Source organism: Mercenaria mercenaria, chromosome 4, assembly GCF_021730395.1.
Source record: "Mercenaria mercenaria strain notata chromosome 4, MADL_Memer_1, whole genome shotgun sequence".
Taxonomy (NCBI): domain Eukaryota; kingdom Metazoa; phylum Mollusca; class Bivalvia; order Venerida; family Veneridae; genus Mercenaria; species Mercenaria mercenaria.
In genome coordinates, this window is record NC_069364.1 from 69,736,793 (window position 1) to 69,759,717 (window position 22,925).

Sequence of the window (22,925 nt, forward strand, 5' to 3'; positions counted from 1 at the left end):
CTTGTTAACATTCTAGAGGCCACAGTTATGACCCAGTCTTTATGAAACTTGGTGGTAATATTTGTCTTGGTCTATAAGACGTTTTCAAAACTGGGTCATGTTGGTTCAAAAACTAGGTCAGTAGGCCAGATCAATGGAAAATCTTGTTAACACATTTATGACCCTATCTTCTTTAAACTTTGTCAGCATGTTTATCTTGATCATCTTTAGGCCAAGCTTGAACCTGAGTCATTTGGGGTCAAAAACTAGGTCACACGGTCAAGTCAAAAGAAAAGCTTTTTAACACTCTAGAGGCAATATTTATGACCCTGTCTTCATGAAACTTGGTCAGAATGTTTATCTTGATGATCTTTAGGCCAGATTTGAATCTGGGTCATGTGGAGTCAAAATCTAGGTCACTAGGCCATATCAAAGAAAAATCTTGTTAACACTCTAGAGACCACATTTTAAGTTTGAACTTGTGAGAATTGGTCAGAGTGACTAGATGACCTCTAGGTCAAGTTTGAAACTGGATCATGTGGGGTCAAAAACTAGGTCACCTGTCAAATTAAAGGAAAAACTTGTTAACACTCTAGAGGCCACATTTATGGCTCTATTTTCATGAAACTTGGTCAGAATGTTTATCTGAATGATCTATAGGCAAGATTTGAATCTGGGTCATGTGGAGTCAAAAACTAGGTCAGTAGGCTACATCAAAGGAAACTCTTGTTAACACTCTACTGGTCTGGAGACCACATTTTAAGTGTGAAACTCATGAGAACTGGTCAGAATGATTCTCTTGATAAAATCTAGGTAAAATTTGAATATGGGGTCATCTGGGTTCAAAAATTAGGTCACCCAGTCAAATTAAAGAAAAACTATGTGTGTGCAATAGAGGCTGCATTTTTCAATGGATATTCATGAAATTTGATCAGAATGATCTTCTTGATAAAATCTAGGTCAGGGTCAATCATGGGTCATCTAGCGTCAAAAACCAGGTCACCTGGTCAAATCAAAGATAAACCTCATGTATGCAATAGGGGCTGCATTTTGCACCGGATGTGCATGAAACTGGGTCAGAATGTTTGTCTCCATGAAGTCTCGGAAGAGTTTTTATAATGATTTAGTGGGGTCAAAAACTAGGTCATCAGGTCAAATCAAAGAAAAAGCTTGTTTACACTCTATGGGCCACAATTTTGATTCAATTTTCATAAAACTTGGTCAGAATGTTTGGTATCACGAAGTATTTTATGATTTTAAATCTGGGTCATGTAGGTTCAAAAGCTCTTGGTCATGATCAGTTGGTAAAATCAAAGGAGAAGGTTGTTTACACTCCAGAGGCCACTTTTTTGCTCCAATCTTCACCAAACTTTGTCAGAATGTTTGTTTTCATGATATCATGGACGGGTTTTAATCTGGGTCATGTTTGGTCAAAAATCAAAGAAAATGCTTGTTTTTACACTCAGGCCATATATTTGGTCCAATCTTAATGAAAATTGGTCAGAATATTTGTCTCCATAAAATTTTGGACGGGTTAAAAATTGGGTTCAGCTGGGTAAAAAACTAGGTCACTAGGCCAAATAGAAAAAAAAACTCTTGTTTACACTCTAGAGGCGACATTTGTGCTCCAATCCTCATGAAACTTGGTCAGAATGTTTATCTCCTTCAAAACTCAGACAGTTTTGAAACTGGGTCATGTGGTATTAGAAACTGGGTCATTAGGACACACATGTTTACACTGTTATGGTGCGTTACTCTGACAAGCAACCTAGGGCCATCTTAGCCCTCTTGTTACTAATTTTCACACTGAAAATTGAAAAGTGCTTGTAACGCTTCATTCGATGTAAATTGTCTTATTAATTTTAAATATCAATATTTAACGGTTAAATGAATATTCATCTGTGGTGTTGACTAAGTCTAGTAAAATCATTGGAAAAGTTTTTGTTGCCATGGCAGCCCGGGTTGATTCCTAACTCTGGCATTAATCTTTCTTGATTTTCATTTTTTAAGAAAGTTTAGAAACAAAAACTTGTATTTTAATGTTCATAATATGACCAAACTTCACTTTTAAAGAAAGGTCATTTTCAGCCAAAATGTGGAGGTCAATGCCTTTAGCTGTCATAACTATGAATTCACCAATGGTGATACTTGTCAAGAAGGTAAGAAAGCTGAGGTAGTCCAGTTCGATTCCTGACTCTGACATATTTATAGCCCAGTTCGAAGAAGGAGGAGTATATTGTTTAGCTGATGTTGATCGGTTGGTCGGTCCATAGACCAGTTGGTTTCTGGACGCTTTTGCCTAGTAGGATCATGATAGTTGATAGGTATGATGTACCATTTGGGTCAAAAGTCCAAAATCACTGGAGAGATACCATAGTACATACTTCTTGTGTAAATATGCATGATGAGCGTGTAAATTTACACGCTTACCACATATCTCGATCAGTCTACTGATGTATAAAAGTACATGTTACAATGTATATTTACCCGCTTAGCATGTAAATTTATATGGTTACCGTGTAATTTAAGAATCTCACTAGAGCAACATTTTTAAATGAAAAACTGCTGCCAATCAAAATGTATGTTACAAAACTAGATATTTAAGTGACTGATTTATCACTAATGGTCATTTTCTAATCAAAGATTACAGCAGAGGTACAAAAGATGACATCTCCAATTTCAGTATACGGGGATTAAAATGCCCTTTCTTAAAAACCAAATAAACATGTAAATTGTTTAACCATTGATAATAATACTGAATAATAAGCAAAGCAACCGATTTTGAAGACAGTTTTACTTTAAGTATATAAATTAATAACAGAACACAGTAGAATACCTGATGTTTTGTTTATAATTAATCAAGGAATGAAATCAAATTTTATATTATGATAACGTGTTTTAACCAAATTATATTTACAAAAATATCAAAACTTTAATTTAGTTTGCAAGAGCATCAGAGAAAAAATATAATAATCGATCTTTTGTTAGTTTGTAAACTGAATTTTAATTGGTGCTAATCCATTCAACTTCTAATATTGGAAACGAGTCAACAAAAATACGCACTTACCTCGTAAATTTACGCGCCGAGAGTGTACTTTATATGGTCAGCATATAAGATACATATTCACCCTGTGTATTTATATGCTGAATGTGTATATTTGTATGGTGAGCATGTAAATATACATGCTCAACGTGTATAATTGCTCAAAGGATTTTAGACTTTTGACCCAAATGGTACTTCATAGATAGGGAAGTTGGTCATGACCAGCAGTTGACCTAACGCTTGGGCCTAGGATCGTGAAACTAAAAAGGGAAGTTGATCATGACCAGGAGATGACCGTTATTGATTTTGAGGTCAGTATATCAAAGGTCAAGGTCACATTTACCCAGGACAGTAGAGCTTTTTTTGCCAAATTATTAGAGAATGCTTTAGTTTAAGATCATATTTGACGTCACTTAGGACTGGTATTGACCAATAATTATGTCTCCCCCAGGAGACATATTGTTTTTGCCCTGTGCGTCCGTCCGTCTGTCCGTCCGTCCGTACGTCACACTTCATTTCCGAGCAATAACTGGAGAACCATTTGACCTAGAACCTTCAAACTTCATAGAGTTGTAGGGCTGGTAGAGTAGATGACCCCTATTGTTTTTGGGGTCACTCTGTCAAAGGTCAAGGTCACAGGGGCCTGAACATTGAAAACCATTTCCGATCAATAACTAGAGAACCACTTGACCCATAATGTTGAAACTTCATAGGATGATTGGTCATGAAAAGTAGATGACCCCTATTGATTTTGGGGTCACTCCGTCAAAGGTCAAGGTCAAAGGGGCCTGAACATTGAAAACCATTTCTGACCAATAACTAGAGAACCACTTGACCAAGAATGTTGAAACTTAATAGGATGATTGGTCATGAAGAGTAGATGATCCCTATTGATTTTGTGGTCACTCCATCAAAGATCAAGGTCACAGGGGCCTGAACATTGAAAACCATTTCCGATCAATAACTTGAGAACCACTTGACCCAGAATGTTGAAACTTCGTAGGATGATTGATCATGAAGAGTAGATGACCCCTAATGATTTTGGGGTCACTCCGTCAAAGGTCAAGGTCACAGGAGCCTGAACATCGAAAACCATTTCCGATCAATAACTAGAGAACCACTTGACCCAGAATGTTGAAACTTCATAGGATTATTGATCATGAAGAGTAGATGACCCCTATTGATTTTGGGGTCACTCCATCAAAGGTCAAGGTCACAGGTGCCTGAACATGGAAAACCATTTCCGATCAATAACTGGAGAGCCACTTTAACCAGAATGTTGAAACTTCATAGGATGATTGTACATTCAAAGTAGATGACCCCTATCGATTTTGGGATCACTCCATTAAAGGTCAAGGTCACAGGGGCCTGAACATTGAAAACCATTTCCGGTCAGTAACTTGAGAACCACTTGACCCAGAATGTTGAAACTTAATAGGATGATTGGTCATGCAGAGTAGATGACCCCTAACGATTTTGGGGTCACTCTATTAAAGGTCAAGGCCACAGGGGCCTGAACATGGAAAACCATTTCCAATCAATAACTTGAGAACCTCTCAACCCAGAATGTTGAAACTTCATACGATGATTGTTCATACAGAGTAAATGACCCCTATTGTTTTTGGGGTCACTCCGTTAAAGGTCAAGGTCACAGGGGCCTGAACATTGATAACCAGTTCCAATCAATAACTTGAGAACCACTTGACCCAGAATGTTGAAACTTAATAGGATGATTGAACATGCAGAGTAGATGACCCCTATTGATTTTGGAGTCAGTCAATTAAAGGTCAAGGTCACAGTGGCCTGTTCATGTAAAATAATTTTTTGGAAATAACTTGAGAACCACTTCACCTACAATGTTGAAACTTAATAGGATGATTGGACATTCAGAGTAGATGACCCCTATTTATTTTGAGGTCACTTGATCAAAGGTCAAGGTCACAGGAGCCTGAACAGTGACTTGAGAACCACTAGGCCCAGAGTGTTGAAATTTAGCGGGATGACTGGACATGCCAAGTAGATGATCCCTATTGCAGCCAACCATCAGTGTCTCTTTGACTTTCGCTCCTGACCCCTATTGACTTCTTGCCTATAGGACTTTGCATTTGGGGAGACATGCGCTTTTTTACAAAAGCATTTTCTAGTTATTGATTTGAGATCAGTTCGTCAAATGTCCTGTGCACAGTAACCAAATAATTTCTGTTCCTTGTGCAGTTACTGAATGCATCAAGCAGGCCTTCCGGCGTTCCTACTTTTTTAAATGCCTCCTACATTTTCCTACTTTTTTAAATGCCTCCTACTTTTTCCTACTTTTTGATGAAAACCTCCTACTTCTCCTACTTTCTTGCTTGACATAAAAAGGGGAAAAAAATTCAGTAGTTTTATTTGCAGATGATGGGCTCTTGATGTGTTTTTCTGGCAGTTTCTGGAGCCATTTGGTGCCTCCTGCAATACATTGCCTCATATCAAGGTACCTATAATCCTACCAAACCATATGGGCACAAAAGCTGCCAATCAAGACATCTGGGGTCATCACTCTGTTGCCAATGTACAGGCCCGGATCCAGGGCCGGGCTGAGGGCCCCCCCACTTGGCTGAGAAGTGACCTATAGTCATCAAAGATGCACCCTACTATTTTGGCAAAGGAATAATTTTTTCTCAAAATTTAGACCCAGAAACGCAACAGAGGCTGCGATTTTATACTTGTATTTCAAAATTTTCTAGAGGGGGAGCCCCCTGACCCCCATTAAGAGCGGAGTAACCCCTCCATTACCTCAAAATTTAGACCTAAAATGCACCAGAGGCCTCCATTTCATGCCTGTATTTCAAAAATTTCCAGCGGGATAGCCCCCTGACCCCCCTAAAATGAGGGGAATACAGTCACCAGTAAATGTACCTGTATTTAAAACAAATTTCAAGGGGGAGACTCCTGACCCTCCCCCACCCCCCACCTCCCACTAACATGGGCAAAGGCACCCCTCCAGTACCTACCCGTTCTCAGTGCTCGCTATGCGCCTCACAGTGACGTCTTCATTCTAGACTAGTGCTCCCCCGGTCAAACATTTCTGGATCTGGGCCTGGTGTAGGTGTAGTATTAACAGCTATTAAGGTAAGCATTGCTAATTTTATGTTAATAACCTCCTACTTTTCCTACTTTTTTGTCCGCAAACCTCCTGGTTTTTCCTACTTTTTTGTGTAGGGACCTCCTACTTTTTTGCAAGGCCATGCTGGAAGGCCTGATCAAACGGGGCATTTTGTGTTTACGAGCTTTGTTTTTCTTGATTGCACATTTCTGAAAACAAAAAATCATGTGATTGTGTTCATAATGTTTTAAATTAAGGTCACTTTTTGTCACAATCTTTTTAAAAGACAAAGCAGATTTTACAATTGAAGGGAGGTAACTCAGTTAAAAAAAGACATATAAATGTCTTTGCTTCATTTTATTGTGGTAAATGTGCATCTAATATGTTATTTTATATTATGTATCTTTCTAAACATTTTGAAAAATGTCTCTTTTTGTAGTGTGATGTAAAAGTAAAAGCAGAATGACTAGAGACCAGTAACTTAGAACAGAATTGAAGAAATGCAGGTCTTTGTTCTATATGGTGAATTAGGAAAATATAGAGGATTTTTGGATTTATCAGGTATATCATTGATATGTGCCCATGTAGCCATAAGAGGTTTGAATCCATCCGAATGCAGCTGAGCATGTATCAAAACAGCATTTGATCAAGAACACTTCCATTTGGAGCCCCTCTTGATGTAGTTAGTTCTCGGGTTTCTTTCCACATGCATTTATTACAACCCTTTGTGTTCTCTACTGCAATTAAGAAGTCTTTTTATAGCTACATGTACTTGAATGATTTTGCCATAGTCACATAACCCCTGATTTTTTGAAGGTATTTTTCAAATTTAATTATATACATGTAATGTCACACAGTGCTTATTATCAGTATTTTACACAAATGTTCTATCCAACTGAAATATTAGATGATTTTTAGCTCGGCTATTCAAAGAATAGGGGAGCTATCCAACTCACCCCGGCGTCGGCGTTGCTTTCATATTTTGCATACTTGTTTACCATCATGACCCCAGTCTGTAAACAGGAGCAGACAACTCTATCAAGCATTTTGACTGAATTATGGCCCCTTTTTGACTTAGAATATGCTTATTGTAATGTTAAAGTTTGCGTACCACCCCAAATATTTTCAAAGTCCATTGAGATATTGCTTTCATATTTTGCATACTTGTTTACCATCATGACCCCAGTCTGTAAACAGGAGCAGACAACTCTATCAAGCATTTTGACTGAATTATGGCCCCTTTTCGACTTAGAATATGTTTATTGTAATGTTAAAGTTTTACTCATAGCTTATATTATACTATCAAGCACTGAGAATAGTCGAGCGCGCTGTCAACTGACAGCTCTTGTTATTAATTTGTGTTATAACTTTTTAAATGTGTATCCATAGAACATTTCTGGATATACTTGACATTTTTTTTTTAAAATGTCTCTTTTGTAGTGAAACCTGTGAAGTGATAGTGAAGCAGAATAGTTACAAATCATAAGAGATGTGGGTCTTAGTTCAGTATGGTGTATATGGGAAACATAGTGGATGACCAGTGTAGAAAACATACCAAGTAATCAGATTGTTTGTATTTAGAACCATTTTCCTATACACCAGCTGCACAGTTACAAAAGAGTGAATACAATATACAATAAGTTGTTTTTAAAAACAAAACAATTCATAATTGAAGGGAGGTAACCTAATTTTAAAACAGAACACTTGGAAGCCCTTGCTTAATTTATTGTGGTAAACTAAAGGTTTGTTTTTGCAGACATTCAAAACAAGAACCACAGTTTTAAATTTCTGTCTGAATATGAAATATATTAGTCCAATTATTAGGAGGTTTAGGGACTTTTGACTTTCATAGAGATGGCAAGTACAAAATAGCAGATAAAAAATAAGCCATTCCTATAAGCTGAATAAGTAAGGCTAAAACTACATCGGCATGTTTGAAATAAGTGAACAGAGGGGAGGGGGGGGGGGGGGTTTACTTAACTGTGAACAAACCATTATTCATACCATATGTTTATAGTTTTGATCTTTCCCTTTACATTTGTATGTCATTAATCCCCTAAAGAATTTATGTCTGACAGTCTTTTAGTAAACTTATCCCTTTTGTCTTCCTGTCATCAAATTTGCAATACACACATGGAATTTAAGTTAAAGAATTAGTTTCAAGCGATGCTAAAGTGAAATAAATTTTGAAGTTTAAATATCTGTTCTTGTTTAGTCTGAACTGTTCGTTTACATGCATGGATTCACTTTCAAATACCTTTGCATAAAATTTACTATAATAAGAAAACATTTTGATCTGAATTTTAAGATACATGCAATGCAAGAGATTTTAGATGATTATTATTAAATTTTTCAGTGGCCTCTATGTGCATCTAATAATTCTATGTTTTATAAACATTTTGAAAAAGCTCTCTTTTTGTAATGTGAAGTACTAGTATTAAACTGCAAAGATTTTTTGATTTTGTGGCAGTCATAGAAATACTAAATAAGTAACCAGACCATTTATAAAAACAATCATTTACCACTTACAAGCTGCATTTAGAGTTACAGAAGAGCTGAACAGGTACTTATAGTATAAGTTTTAAAAAACAAAACAAACAAAAAACCGACTGATCTTTCATTCATATTAAAAATAAATTTTACAACTGAAGGGAGCTAACTCAGTTTAAAAAAAAGAACACTAAAATGCCTTTGCTTTCACAGAATCTAATCAGTTTTATAGTTTTGGAGTGAGTATGATCTACATTGGCATTTAGAATTAATAGATTCTTCAATAATTATCCCCAACCCATTTCGAAGAAAAAAAGGGGGACATAGAAATAGGCTGCATCCTTCCGTGCTTCCTTCCATCCGTCACACTTCGTGTCCGGTCCATAACTCTGCCATCCATGAAGGGATTGTGAAATAACTTTGTAAAAATGTTCACCATAATAAGACGGCATGTCATTCGCAAGACCTACACACCTAGCTCCAAGGTCAAGGTCATACTTAGAGGTCAAAGGTTAACAGGGTCTGTTTCGTGTCCAGTCCATAACTCTGTAATCCATCAAGGGTTTTGAAAATAACTTGGCATAAATTTTAACCATCATAAGACAATGTATCATGTGCAAGACCCAAACCCCTAGCTCCAAGGTCAAGGTCACACTTAGAAGCCAAAGGTTGACAGGGTCTGTTTTGTGTCCGGTTAATAACTCAGCAAATCATGAAGGGATTTTGGAATTATTTGGGTTATATGTTTCCCGTAATAAGACAATATGTTATGCGCAAGATCCAGACCCTAGCTCTAAGGTCAAGGTCACACTAAGAGGTTAAAGGTGGATAATCAGATTTTGGCTAAGTAATGGATTTGTTTTAAACTTTAACATCTGATCATTTACACTCGTTTATGTTCAGTTAGCGCTTAATACAAGTTAGGTTTTCACTGGAGATATTTTTAATAATTGGTTTTCCTATTGCAGTTGCCCAACCAAGATCGAGTTATTTCATCATAATTATAAATGTGATAAACATACTTTACCTAAGAAAATGTATAACTAACCGATATATTGTATTATATTCGTAAAATAATTGCATTAACAATTACATATATTGATTGAATTCATTAGAAATGCAAGTTTGAAAAATTATTATTACCTCCCTTTGCCTATCTTGGTTGCGCAACCAAGATAGAATGGAAAAAAAATGAAATTCAGAAGCTACATGCATTTTAAAACCCACCTTTTGATTCAGATTGTTAAATATTTGGTTATCTATCCGATGGGAATGTAAAACTACGGAATTATATAGAAAATATATCAAGCAATTAATTAATAATTTTCAATTAAAGGATAATTAAATTTTTAGATAAATCAAAAGGATTAACTCAAGTATTGGGTATTTTTGTTCCTAAATAACACTCTAACTGAGTCATACAAAAAGTAAAAATGTCACTAATTTTGCTTAATGTGATTGACCACCTTAAGGTTAGCAGGTCTTTTCTTGTCTCGTCCCACTCTGCCATCAATTTGGATTTTAAAATTACTTGCATAAATGTCCTATATAAGATGACATTCTTGCAAGACCCACCTAGCTCCAAGGTCAAGTCACACTTAGATGTCAAGTTAACTGGTCTCTTTCTTGTCGTACATACCTCTCCATTATCAAGGGATTTTAACTACTTGTACAAATGATCCCATAATAGTTAATTTATCTATGCAAGACCCAAACCTTAGCTTAAAGTCAAGGTATTTGACATTTGTATCTTTTTGTCTGTCTAAATTTGAAGCATTTGTTATCATACTTGGCATAAATATTCACCATTACAAGACATTTGTTATGTGCAAGGTCAAGGCATAGGTACACAAGTTAACTTGCATTTCATTTGCTTATTAATTACCTCCCTAGTAACCGCCTCGCTGGCCTAGTCCCGTACGAAAAAGTACGCCATACTTAGAGGAAACCGCTTATTTTTTCTGGTGTTATGTGCTATAAGCTAATAATCAGCCTTAGGGAGAAAGGCTCGAATATGCAAATTTTCCTGTAGTAAGGTGGAAACTGCCTAATTGCGTAAAAATGTTTCAGCAGGAAAAGATTCCATCTAAGGATATTCTTTGCTTAGGCGGAAAAAAAATACCCAGAAAAACTTGACCGGAATAAAATCCGCCTTATGTAAAGCATAAAAAATTACCCTTATTATTTATCTTGAGCATGAAGCTTTTCACATTTCACTAGATTCATTTTGCTTTGCCAAATACAATTTATAAATAAGACAGCTTCAATTTTACAAATATATCAGCTGTGGCTTAATGACAAAATTATTGAAGTAAATACACATCTTGAATACAATACTGACTAATATCATGAACATTTCTTGAAAAATTTAAAAGTTATTAAACCTTCACTAAATTAGCATGGACATGTCATCATCTACTGATTATTACTGAAATTATCATTAATGTTTGGTGCCAGTGCCATACTATTGTAATAAAATGTCTATAATTATGGCAATAATTATGATACTAAGATAATAACAATTAAATACTAACTTAGACTTGAAATCTTATTTAAATTGTTTGCTACCTTGTAAATGCTATGCATTATACATGTACTTCTGAAATGTAAGTATTTAACAGATAGTGATTTGGTTAAAACAGAAAAGATGCTCATTAAATCCTCTACACATTTTGCTATTTCTAAAGGTTTACAGAAGTAAATTAATTAAATTCTAACTTGCCACAAATATATAATGTACCCCTTAGTCTAGTCTACTTAACTAACAACATCCCATGTAAAAATGCCTTCAGAAAGTGCTTTCTCTCTAAAAGGAGTCACAACATCTGGATGTAATAAACTCACTGGACCCTTACAGTGATCCTATTTCAAAGTAATTGATATACAATTACCACCTTCCAAAATTCCGCCTTATCTTAGTAAAGCCATTTTTTCTAAGTTCAAAATTTCCCCTTATTTTATCTGAAAATTCCGCCTAGTAAGAATGCACCTTTTTCTGAAAAGCATTAACCAGAATTTAAGAAAAATTCTGCCTTCCTGTAAGGCGTAATTTTTAGAATAATCCATGTCCACCTATAGTCCGCCTTTGAATATCCATTTTAGCAGAATTACGCCCTTATTACGCTTTAATTCAGAGCGGATTCTGCCTTATTTTTTCATATGGGGTGGTAGAGTGTGTGCTAGGTCATGGGTTCGATCCCAGGCCGTGTCATACCAAAGACTTGAAAAATGGTACCAGTAGCTCCCTTGCTTGGCGCTCAGCATTAAAAGGGAAACTGGCCTCTTCTCGTATCCTCGTGGTGATAGATAGATTTTGCCATCATGAATGAGGTGTCGAGGGTGATTAATATAAGCTGTAGAACTTCCTTCACAATCCACCTAAAATAAATTATGTATAAACTAATTACCTCCCGTTAACATGGTAAAATATTTATATATTTTTTATTTATTTATCCCAGTACTAATTTAAAAATCAAATCAAATTAAGTCTTTAACATACAGATAAAGCATTCACCTATTGTAGATTTCCGGACATTTTCAAACTTCATAATTTCTTCTTGAATGATATGCTTTATAGTTATGACTTAAATACATTGTTAGGATGTTGTCCTACTATTTAAATGATGCTGTATTGACATGCAGTATGTTTTGTGAAAAATGTCGGGGGACGTTGGTTACTCTGTTATAAATACTTATTTAAATCATTGTTACTATAAATGCAACCTAGTATTTTCATACCAATCAACCGCTGCCATACCATATATTTCCACAGGTCTTAAATTCTTTGCATTAATAAACAAGTTTAAAAATTATGCACATCAAATGAGGAAATTTCTTTTCTTCTTTAGAGAAATATATATCTGCTGTATGCCACAGACAAACCAAGAAGTGGGATAGAGCTATCTGCAGTATCACATAGACACACCAAGAAGTGAGTTAGAGCTATCTGCAGTATGCCACAGACAAACCAAGAAGTGAGGTAGAGCCATCTTCAGTATGCCACAGACAAACCAAGAAGTGAGGTAGAGCTATCTTCAGTATGCCACAGACAAACCAAGAAGTGAGGTAGAGCCATAAATTCACCAAGAAGTGAGTTAGAGTTATCTGCAGTATGCCATAGCCACACCAAGAAGTGAGGTAGAGCTATCTGCAGTATGCATTAGACACACCAAGAAGTGGGGTAGACCTATCTGCAGTATGCCAGGAGAAGTGAGATAGAGCTATCTGCAGTATACCACAGACAAACCAAGAAGTTCACATTGTTTTGCACAGATTTGTGTTCCACATGTATCACCTTGAAGGGATTTTCATAGAAAAGGTAAGAATATGGTATGTACCCTCTGAAAAATATAGTGGAAACGATCTATATGGCCCTTGTTTCGTGTGATGTGAGTGATGATAGGGAACAACTATTAGAAGGCTGAAGCAAAGCCATCAAATAATAACAAAGACGAAATGAAATTACAAGAAAACTGTAACAACTAAACTGCTAAACTGTACAAATTGTATTTTGTGCTATCCAAGTCTATCCGGCATCGACTTCCGTCTCTGCGGTTTTGTTGTTAAACTTGATTAGCTTTGTTTCAGACTTCTATCCGAGTTCCTTATAAATGAGGTTTGGAAGCCTAGAGCTGGAAATCAGAGGGCAGACAGTTTTGTTGTTAAACTTGATTAGCTTTGTTTTAGACTTCTATCCGAGTTCCTTTTAAATCAGGTTTGGAAGCCTAGAGCTGGAAATCAGAGGGCAGACTATTTAAGTCACTGTTTAGATCCAGATGACTGGTCAGTTAATGAACATGTTAAAAAAAAATTTACAATTTTTAGCTCACCAGAGCACAAAGTTCTCAAGGTGAGCTATTGTGACCGGTCATTGTCCGGAGTGCGTTGTCCGTCAACATTTGCCTTGTGAACAATCCAGAGGTGACACTTGTGACCCAATCTTTATGAAAATTGGTCAGAATGTTAGTCTTGATGATCTCTAAGTCAAGTTAGAAACTGGGTCATGTGGGATCAAAAACTAGGTCAGTAGGCCAGATCAAAGGAAAAGCTTGTGAACACTCTAGAGGCCACAGTTGTGACCCAATATTTATGAAACTTGATCAGAATGTTTGTCTTGATGACCTCTAGGTCAAGTTCGAATCTGGGTCATTAGGGGTCAAAAACTAGATTACCCGGTCAAATCAAAGGAAAAGGTTGTGAACACTCTTTATGAAACTTGGTCAGAATGTTTGTCTTGATGATTTCTAGGTCAAGTTTGAAACTGGGTCATGTGGGGTCAAAACTAGGTCACTAGGCCAGATCAAGGGAAAATCTTGTCAACACTCCAGAGACCATAATTTAAGTTTGAAACTCATGAGAATTAATCAGAATGCTTGTCTTGATAATCTACACGAATCTGGGTCATCTGGGGTCAAAAACTAGGTCATCTGGTCAAATCAAAGGAAAAGCTTATGGACACTCTAGAGGCCATATTTGTGACTCAATCTTTATGAAACTTAGCCAGAATGTTTATCTTGGTGATTTCTAGGTCAGTTTCAAAACTGGGTCATGTGGGGTCAAAAAATAGGTCAGTAGGCCAGATCAAAGGAAAAGCTTGTGAACACTCAAGAGGCCACAGTTGTGACTCAATCTTTATGAAATTTGATCAGAATGTTTTGCTTGATGATTTCTAGGTCATGTTTGAATCTGGGTCATGTGGGGTCAAAAACTAGGTCAGTAGGCCAGATCAAAGGAAAAGCTTGTGAACACTCTAGAAGCTACAGTTGTGACTCAATCTTTTTGAAATTTGGTCAGAATGTTTGTCTTGATGATCTCTAGTTCAGATTTGAATCTGGGTCATGTGGGATCAAAAACTAGGTCAGTATGCCAGATCAAAGGGAAAGCTTGTGAACACACTAGAGGCCACAGTTGTGACCCAATATTTATGAAACTTGGCCAGAATGTTTATCTTGATGATTTCTATATTACGTTTGAAACTGGGTCATGTGGGGTCAAAATTAGGTCAGTAGGCCAGATCAAAGGAAAAGCTTGTGAACACTCTATAGGCCACAGTTGTGACTCAATCTTTATGAAAAATAGTCAGAATGTTTGTCTTGATGATCTCTAGGTCCAGTTTTAATCTGGGTCATCTGGGGTCAAAAACTAGGTCACATGGTCAAATCAAAGGAAAAGTTATTGAACACTCTAAAGGCAACAGTTGTGACTCAATCTATATGAAACTTGGTCAGAATGTTTGTCTTGATGATCTTTAGGTTAAATTCGAAACTGGGTCATGTGGGGTCAAAAACTAGGTCAGTAGGCCAGGTCAACTCTGATGAGCAATATAGGGCCATTATGGGGACCACATAGTATTGATAGATTTTCCACACATTATAATAATAAACTTGTTAGGTTCTATTCAAAATGGTGGGTCACAGGCACTGAAGCTGTAAGTTGCTCAAAAGAACTTAATTGGCTAGTTTCACCTACAAGTACGATTACAGAATGTATAAAAAATACGACAAAAGATACATTTATAGGTATATAAGTAATACCAAGATGACAGTCGGCACTGTTTTGGCCATTATTAGTAGACACACATGGCAAATACAAAGTGTTTGTGAAAGATCAATGAGTATGTATTACCAGTTGTAGGTCGTTTGTTAAGGCCAAGGCAACAGTGGTGTTTTTAGTAAAGAACCATTTTCGTTCAGAATGGTAGAGCTGAGATGCAGCTACATCGACAAAGAGAACATTTACTTATAAACGAAAATGAGAAAGTTACATATATTTGTATAAGATTATATGCTTTTCAGGTGTTGACTTAAGATACAATCTCCAGAGGAAATTTGACGAGACAAGGGTCACAGTTGAAAATTCTGACTTTGTAGTAGATCGCATAGCAACACATATTCTCCAGTCCAGAGCAGATGGAACTGTATCAAAATATTCCTATCAGGTGAAGGCTTTCAAAGATTTCTGCGAAAGTAAAAGCAAACCCAGCTCAGTCAATTCACGTTGCTATGTACCTTTCAAATTTAATGGACATTGGCAAATCACACAAAGTTGTTACGCCAGCTTTTTACGCTATAAAGTGGTTACATAATATAATCGATTTTGAAGATCTAAGCGAAAACACAATAGTGAAAAGCAAGTTGGAATGTGCCAAATGAATAAACTAAAGCAATAGTCAAAAGGGACATTGTTTCATCGCAGCATTTGATTAACCTCTGTGACAAGTACACAAATAATACAGATGTTATTGTACTGAGAGACTTATCAATGATTTTATTGGCTTACGCAAAGTAAGCGACTTAAGATGTTGCGACATAACATTCAGTTCAGATTATATAGTTGTTCATATTAAGCGTAGTAAAACAGATTTTTATATAGCTGGTAGAGATGTATTCATTTCTATAGGTTCCACTAGTGTATGCACAGTATCAATACTGAAATACATGCCGTTCGCTAAGCTCCGCAATGATTCAGAAGTATATTTATTTTAACCCGCATGCAGATCAGGGTTGAAATTCTTTTTACTTAACAAGAATAAAAAACTTAGTTATATTTGTGCTAGAAAGTGTATTGTCCAAACATGAAGGCCAGTAGCACCTGACTTGAAATTAGGTACCCACACATTACGTGCTAGTGCAGCCACTACTGTTGCAAACACAAGTGATGTTTCAGAGCATTGTATTAAACGCCATGGTAGATTGAAAACAGATGTTTCCAAATATTTATAAATTGATGATTCAATTGAATAGAGTTTAGTTACATATTACCAAGCAATTAATATTGTAGAAACGTTAAGTATAGAAAATGGCAGTGACTAGTTTATTATGTATTGTTCACAGTAATTTTTCGAATTTATAAATGCTGTGCTAACCTTTTATCGTTCTGTAGAGGTTTTGTGTTGATTATTTTGTACGCAGGTGCATTGAGACGTTTCAACGTAATTGTAGTACAATGGGCGGTTCAGTGAAGTGTAAAGTCATGTAACGAAGATTGGTTTACTGGAGGGAAAATCCAGTTCAAGGATTGACTTTGGCTACGTAACACGACTTTTCAAATTCGAAAAATTTGTGATAATGTACTTACATATATGTAAAGATTTATAGTAATTGCAGATGTATTCATTTTATGAAAGTTATTTGCATACTCGTCCGCATAATTCTGATATTCGAAATATATGCGATAATGTACTTGCATATATGTAAAGATTTATAGTAATTGCAGATGTATTCTTTTAATGAAAGTTATTTGCATACTCGTCCGCATATTTCTGATATTCCGAAGAATGAACTAGGGTTTATATGTTTAGTTAAACCCTACGTGCATACGATATGGTCACACTTTTTCTTTTTTTTTTTGTTGTTGTTGTTGTTGTCTTGCCTCACAGAGGTTTTGGTTTGTTGGCGGCTGTCATTCCTGTGACAAATATTCAGTGGAATCTGTCATACTTACAGCGTATAGTTTATAGAAGCATGAAATAAAATTGTTACAAAGTTATGTGTTTTTAGCTCACCTGTCACGTACTGACAAGGTGAGCTTTTGTGATTGTCCGTCGCCTGTCGTATGTTGTCCGTCCGTCCACAATTTCTTGTGAACACGATAGAAACCACATTTTGCACCCGAGTTCAATCAAACTTGTATATAACTTGTATTGGCATATTATCTCGATTTCTGACGAAAACTGGCCAGATACCATAATGGGTTTTAGAGTTATGGCCCCTTATAGGGACAAAATTTGCTATTTTTGGCTTGTGAACACAATAGAGACCACATTTTGCAATCAACTTTAATTAAACTTGCACACTACTTGTATTGGCATAATATCTCATCTCCTTTCGAAAACTGGCCAGATCCCATATGGGTTCCTGAGTTACGGCCCCTTAAAAGGCCAAAATTTGCTATTTTTGGCTTGTGAACACAATAGAGACCACAATAAACTTTAATCAAACTTGCACACAACTTGTATTGGCATAATATCTCGGTTCCTTTAAAAAGTTGGCCAAATCCCATTATGAGTTCCAGAGTTATTGCCTTTAAAAGGCCAAAACTTTCTATTTTGGCTTTTGCAGCCAAATAGAGACTTTATTTACGATTTGATTTTATACAAACTTGCAAAATATCTTTAACAACAATAAATCTTGGGCTCCGTGATGAATCCGTCAGATCCAATCATAGGCGGCACCTGAATGACCCCTGAAAGAGCCAAAATTTGTTAATTTTTACCTTGTGAACAGGATAGAAGTGACATTTTATATTTGATTTTAACCACACTTACACACAACTTAAATCACAATAAGATCTTGTTTTTGTTTTGTTTTGTTTTTAAAACCAGCTAGATTCCATCATGGGTTCTAGAGTTACTGCCCTTGAAAGGGACAAAAGTTTCTATTTTGGCCCTTTCAGCCATATGGAGGTTTCATTTATGATTTGATTTGATACAAACTTGCACAGAATTATTATCTTAATGATCTCAAGGCCTGGATAAAAACTGCATCTTATCGGATCAAAAACTAGGTCATCGGGTCAAATCAAAGGAAAAGCTTGTTAACAACCTATAGGCCACATTAATGACCCTATCTTCATGAAACTTGGTCAGAATGTTTATCTTGATGATTTCAAGGCCAAGCTTGAAATTGGGTCATATGGGGTCAAAAACTAGGTCACCCGGTCAAATCAAAGGATAAGCTTGTAAACACTCTTGTTCATTTGATGTGCATGAAACGTGGTCAGAATGTTTGTTTGCATGAAATATTGATATATATGTATGAATTTTTATCTGGGTCATGTGGGGTAAAAAAACTAGGTCACCCAGTCAAATCAAAGAATAAGCTTGTTTACACTTTAGGGGCACATTTTTATACGCCCGAAGGGACGTATTATGTTATGGTCCCGGTGTCCATCCGTCCGTCCATTAGCAATTTCATGTCCGCTCTGGAACTCTTGAACCCCTTGAAGGATTTCAAAGAAACTTGACACAAATGTTCACCACACCAAACGACGTGCAGAGGGCATGTTTTGGATGACTCGCTTCAAGGTCAAGGTCACACTTAGGGGTCAAAGGTCAAATATGACTTTGCTTTGTGTATATTGCTCTGCATTGCAGTGCTCTTGTTTTTATTTGGCAAAATACCTTTTGTTCTCTTACAATAATTTTTTTTTGAATTACTTCCCTTTTTTATTATTATAAATAGCTTATTTTGAAACTTGTTTTATTATTGGCAGTAGGGAAAAACTGAGACCACTTTTCTGTGGTACAACATGGATGGTACATCCAGTTTTTAGATGTATTTTGACATAACTTTAACTATATAGTAAGAATTTTTTCTTGGACTTGGACATTTTCTTTTTTTGGAATTTCTTCTTTTTGTTGTTCCTGTCCTTTGGGCTTCAACAGTCAAGTTCTTTAAATTTTGCTCCTATCCTCTGATGTAACCCTTCGGGCGTATATTGCCCCGCTTGGCGGCGCTCTTGTTTATTCTATCGTCATAAAACTTTGTCATGTTTGTTTTCATGAAATTTTGGACAAGTTCGAATCTGGGTCACAAGGTCAAATGAAAGAAAAGGCTTGTTTACACCCGAGAGGCCACGTTTTTTGGTCCAATCTTAATGAAAATTTGTCAGAATATTCGTCTGCATGAAATCACTAGGTAAGATCCGACCTAGGTATGCAATTTATATTTGTTACAGACTGAAATCTCTTGTATCGTGTGACTGCTCCTTCGTCCAACATAAAAGTCTTGCCCACTGTAATTTGTGTTTATTTTGTTGTAGGCAGGTGCATTGAGACATACATGTATTATTTCTTAAGTATACAATAACATGTCTTACCAGATTAATAACTTTTATCTTGACAAATGTAATGTTGTGCTTTTTAGCTCGACTATTCGAAGAATACTCTGGGGAGCTATCCTACTCGCCCCGGCGTCGGCGTGAGTGTTAGCGTGAGCGTCACACAAATGTTAAAGTTTGCATACCACCCCAAATATTTTCAAAGTCCATTGAGATATTGCTTTCATATTTTGCATACTTGTTTACCATCATGACCCCAGTCTGTAAAAAGGAGGAGGCAACTCTATCAAGCATTTTGACTGAATTATGGCCTCTTTTCGACTTAGAATAAATGTTAAAGTTTGCGTACCACCCCAAATATTTTCAAAGTCCATTGAGATATTGCTTTCATATTTTGCATACTTGTTTACCATCATGACCCCAGTCTGTAAAAAGGAGGAGGCAACTCTATCAAGCGTTTTGACTGAATTATGGCCCCTTTTCGACTTAGAATATGCTTACTGTAATGTTAAAGTTTTACTCATTGCTTATATTATACTATCAAGCACTGAGAATAGTCGAGCGCGCTGTCCACTGACAGCTCTTGTTTTATTATACCCCGAAAACATGTTTTGAGGGGAGGAGTCAGTTTTGTTGCGTCCCATCCTATCCTGTCGCGTCCCAAAATCTATTATCTCAGTTATTACTAAATGGATTTGATTCAAACTTAAAATAGATGTTCCACCTTATCATCCACATCATGTGAGACAAGGTGCATAACACTGACACCATTTTTTCATGAATTATGCCCCCTTTTACTTAGAATTTAAGGTTAATTTTGATGCATTTTCACTATATCGCAGTTATTATGTCTCCACACACACTGGGGTAGAAATATTGTTTTTGCCCTGTCTGTCTGTCCATATGTCATACTTCATTTCCAATCAATAACTGGAGAACCATTTAACCTAGAACCTTTAAACTTCATAGGATGGTAGGGCTGCTGGAGTAGACGACCCCTATTGTTTTTGGGGTCACTCCATCAAAGGTCAAGGTCACAGGGGCCTGAACATTGAAAACCGTTTCCGATCAATAACTTGAGAACTACTTGACCCAGAATGTTGAAACTTTATAGGATGATTTGTCATGCAAAGTAGATGGCTCCTATTGATTTTGAGGTTACTTTATTAAAGGTCAATGTCACAGCGGCCTGAACATGGAAAACCGTTTCCAGTCAGTAACTGGAGACCCACTTGACCTAGAATGTTGAAACTTCATAGGATGAGTGATCATGCAGAGTACATGACCACTATCAATTTTAGAGTCACTCTGTTAAAGGTCAAGGTCACAGGTGCCTGAACATGGAAAACCGTTTCCGATCAATAACTTGAGAACCACTTGACCCAGAATGTTAAAACTTCATAGGATGATTGGACATGCAGAGTAGATAACCCCAATTGATTTTGGGGTATTTTAAGTCAAGATCACAGGGGCCTGAACATGGAAAACCGTTTCCGGTCAGTAACTTGAGAACCACCTGACCCAGAATGTTGAAAGTTAACAGGATGATTGGTCATGCAGAGTAGATGACCCCTTTTGATTTTGGGGTCACTCTGTTAAAGGTCAATGTCATAGGGGCCTGAACATGGAAAACCAGTTCCAATCAATAATTTAAGAACCACTTGACCCAGAATTTTGAAACTTCATGATTGGACATGCAGAGTAGATGACCCTTATTGATTTTGGGGACACTCTGTTAAAGGTCAAGGTCACAGGGGCCTGAAAAACATTTCCGATCAATAACCAGAGAACTACTTGACCCAGAATGTTGAAGCAATTTATTGATAACCTTTAATTATTATATCGAAAAAAAATGGATTAGTTATGAACGCTTAGCTTACAGTGTTTTTAGCTCACCTGAGCAATGCTCAGGTGAGTTTTTCTGATCGCTCGATGTCCGGCGTCCGTCGTCCGTCGTCTGTCGTCTGGCGTCTGTCGTCTGTCGTCGGTCGTCTGTCAACATTTAGCTTGTGTATGCGATAGAGGCTGTATTTTTCAATTAATCTTCATGAATATTGGTCCGAATGATAACCTTGATAAAATCTAGGCCAAGTTCGAAAATGGGTCATCTCGGGTCAAAAACTAGGTCAAATCAAAGAAAAACCTTGTGTATGCGATAGAGGCTGTATTTTTCAATCAATCTTCATGAATATTGGTCCGAATGATAACCTTGATGAAATCTAGGCCGAGTTCGAAAATGGGTTATCTCGGGTCAAAAACTAGGTCACTAGGTCAAATCAAAGAAAAACCTTGTGTATGCGATAGAGGCTGTATTTTTCAATTGATCTTCATGAATATTGGTCAGAATGATTGCCTTGATGAAATCTAGGCCGAGTTCGAAAATGGGTCATCTCGGGTCAAAAACTAGGTCACTAGGTCAAATCAAAGAAAAACCTTGTGTATGAGATAGAGGCTGTATTTTTCAATTGATCTTCATGAATTTTGGTCAGAATGATTACCTTGAATGAAATCTAGGCCGGTTTGAAAATGGGTATTAGGGTCAAAACTAGGTCACTAGGTCAAATCAAGGAAAAACCTTGTGTATGCGATAGAGGCTGTATTTTCAACTGTATCTTCATGAAATTTAGCCGAATGATTACCTTGATAAAATCTAGGCCGAGTTCGAAAATGTGTCATCTGGGGTCAAAAACTAGGTCACTAGGTCAAATCGAAGAAAAACATTGTGTATGCAATAGAGGATGTAGTTTTCAATTGATCTTCATGAAATTTGGTCTGAGTGATTGCCTTGATGAAATCTAGGTCGAGTATGAATATGGGTTATCTGAGGTCAAAAACTAGGTCACTAGGTCAAATTAAAGAAAAATCTTGTGTATGCGATAGAGACTGTTTTTTTCAATTGATTTTTATGAAATTTGGTCAGGATGATTGCCTTAATGAAATCTAGGTCGAATTTGAATATGGGTCATCTGAGTTCAAAAACTAGGTCACTTGGTCAAATCAAAGAAAAAACTTGTGTATGTGATAGAGGCTGTATTTTTCAATTGATCTTCATGAATTTTGGTCTGAATGATTGCCTTGATAAAATCTAGATCGAGTTTGAACATGGGTCATCTAGGGTCAAAAACTATGTCATATCTAAGAAAATGCTTGTTTTATCGCAAGAGACCAATTTTTTGGTCCAATCTTAATGAAAATTAGTCAGAATATTTGTTTCCATGAAATCACTAGGTCAAACATGTTTTACACTGTTATGGTGTGTTTCTTAGGTGAGCGACCTAGGGCCATCTTGGCCCTCTTGTTTCTAAAAGTTTGGAGCATCGCTACGCCGCCATTAAAATCATATGTCATTTAAAACGGTAATTCATTTTCAAAACATATTTGAATGAGAAAATATGAAAATCGTAAGCATTTCAAAAGTTTTTGAATTTTTAAAATGCATAAATGAACGAAAAAGTTATTAAAAATTAAAAATTTCGATCCCATACACAAACGATGTAAAAATATTTTGTTTTGCCCACCGCCAGATAAACAGGTGTTGATACGTGACGTCAG

General features: G+C 36.5%; 1 long non-coding RNA gene across 3 annotated transcripts in view; it reads left to right on the forward strand.

Moving 5' to 3' along the window:
• The window catches only part of LOC123552065 (uncharacterized), a 42,785-nt gene extending 22,246 nt beyond the window's left edge, over positions 1-20,539 (forward strand). For all 3 annotated transcript variants that reach the window (XR_008370670.1, XR_006686542.2, XR_006686543.2), the window contains 4 exons: positions 6,544-6,665; positions 7,545-7,662; positions 12,443-12,912; positions 15,389-20,539. This is a non-coding gene — a long non-coding RNA (uncharacterized LOC123552065). The remainder of the gene's footprint in view (positions 1-6,543; positions 6,666-7,544; positions 7,663-12,442; positions 12,913-15,388) is intronic.
• Positions 20,540-22,925: the final 2,386 nt, after the last annotated feature.